Source organism: Pristiophorus japonicus, chromosome 14 (assembly GCF_044704955.1).
Source record: "Pristiophorus japonicus isolate sPriJap1 chromosome 14, sPriJap1.hap1, whole genome shotgun sequence".
Classification (NCBI taxonomy): Eukaryota; Metazoa; Chordata; class Chondrichthyes; family Pristiophoridae; genus Pristiophorus; species Pristiophorus japonicus.
In genome coordinates this window covers 86,346,130-86,348,370 of record NC_091990.1, presented here as the reverse complement: position 1 = coordinate 86,348,370, position 2,241 = coordinate 86,346,130, and positions in this window count along the sequence as shown.

Here is a 2,241-nt window from a genome sequence, read left to right as displayed (position 1 = left end):
TTATATCAACAACTGGGGATGTGTACAGTGATATCATTATATAAACTATTGGGGATATGTACAGTGATATCATAATATAAACTACTGGGGATATGTACAGCGATATCATTATATAAACTACTGGGTATATGTACGGTGATATCATCATATAAACTACTGGGGATATGTACAGTGATATCATTATATAAACTATTGGGGATATGTACAGTGATATCATTATATAAACTATTGGAGATATGTACGGTGATATCATTATATAAACTATTGAGGATATGTACAGTGATATCATTATATAAACTACTGGGTATATGTACAGTGATATCGTTATATAAACTACTGGGGATATGTACAGTGATATCATTATATAAACTACTGGAGATATGTACGGTGATATCATTATATGAACTATTGGGGATTTGTACTGTGCTATTATTATATATACTACTGGGGATATGTACAGCGATATCATTATATACACTACTGGGGATATGTACGGTGATATCATTATATAAATTATTGGGGGTATGTACGGTGCTATTATTATATAAACTACTGGTGATATATGCAGTGATATCATTATATAAACTACTGGGGATATGTACAGTGATATCATCATATAAACTATTGGGGATATATACAGTGATATCATTATATAAACTACTGGGGATATATAAAGTGAAATCATTATATAAACTACTGGGGATATGTACAGTGATATCATTATATCAACAACTGGGGATGTGTACAGTGATATCATTATATAAACTACTGGGGATATGTACAGTGATATTATATAAACTATTGGGAATATGTACGGTGATATCATTATATAAACTATTGGGGATATGTACGGTGATATCATTATATAAACTACTGGGAATATGTACAGTGATGTCATTATATAAACTATTGGGGATATGTACAGTCATATCATTATATAAACTACTGGGGATGTGTACAGTGATATCATTATATAAACTACCGGGGATATGTACAGTGATATTATATAAACTATTGGGGATATGTACGGTGATATTATTATATAAACTATTGGGGGTATGTACAGTGATATCATCATATAAACTGCTGGGGATATGTACAGTGATATCATTATATAAACTACTGGGGATATGTACGGTGATATCATTATATGAACTATTGGGGATTTGTACGGTGTTATTATGATATATACTACTGGGGATATGTACATTGATATCATTATATAAACTACTGGGTATATGTACGGTGATATCATTATATAAACTACTCAGGATATGTACAGTGATATCATTATATAAACTACTGGGAATATGTACAGTGATATCATTATATCAACAACTGGGGATGTGTACAGTGATGTCATTATATAAACTACTGGGGATAAGTACAGTGATATCATTATATAAACCACTGGGGATATGTACAGTGATATCATTACATCAACTACTGGGGATATGTACGGTGATATCATTTTATAAATTATTGGGGGTATGTACGGTGCTATTATTATATAAACTACTGGTGATATATGCAGTGATATCATTATATAAACTACTGGGGATATGTACAGTGATATCATCACATAAACTATTGGGGATATATACAGTGATATCATTATATAAACTACTGGGGATGTATAAAGTGAAATCATTATATAAACTACTGGGGATATGTACAGTGATATCATTATATCAACAACTGGGGATGTGTACAGTGATATCATTATATAAACTACTGGGGATAAGTACAGTGATATCATTATATAAACCACTGGAGATATGTACAGTGATATCATTATGTAAACTACTGGGGATATGTACGGTGAAAGCATTATAAAAAATACTGGGGATATGTACGGTGATATCATTATATAAACTTTTGGGGGTATGTACAGTAATATCATTATATAAACTACTGGGGATATGTACAGTGATATCATTATATAAACTACTGGGGATATGTACGGTGATATCATTATTTGAACTATTGGGGATTTGTACGGTGCTATTATTATATCAACTACTGGGGATATGTACAGTGATATCATTATATAAACTACTGGGTATATGTACGGTGACATCATCATATAAACTATTGTGGGTATGTACGGTGCTATTATTAAATAAACTACTGGGGATATATACAGTGATATCATTATATAAACTACTGGGGATATGTGCGGTGATATCATTATATAAACTACTGGGGATATGTACGGTTATATCACTATATAAACTACTG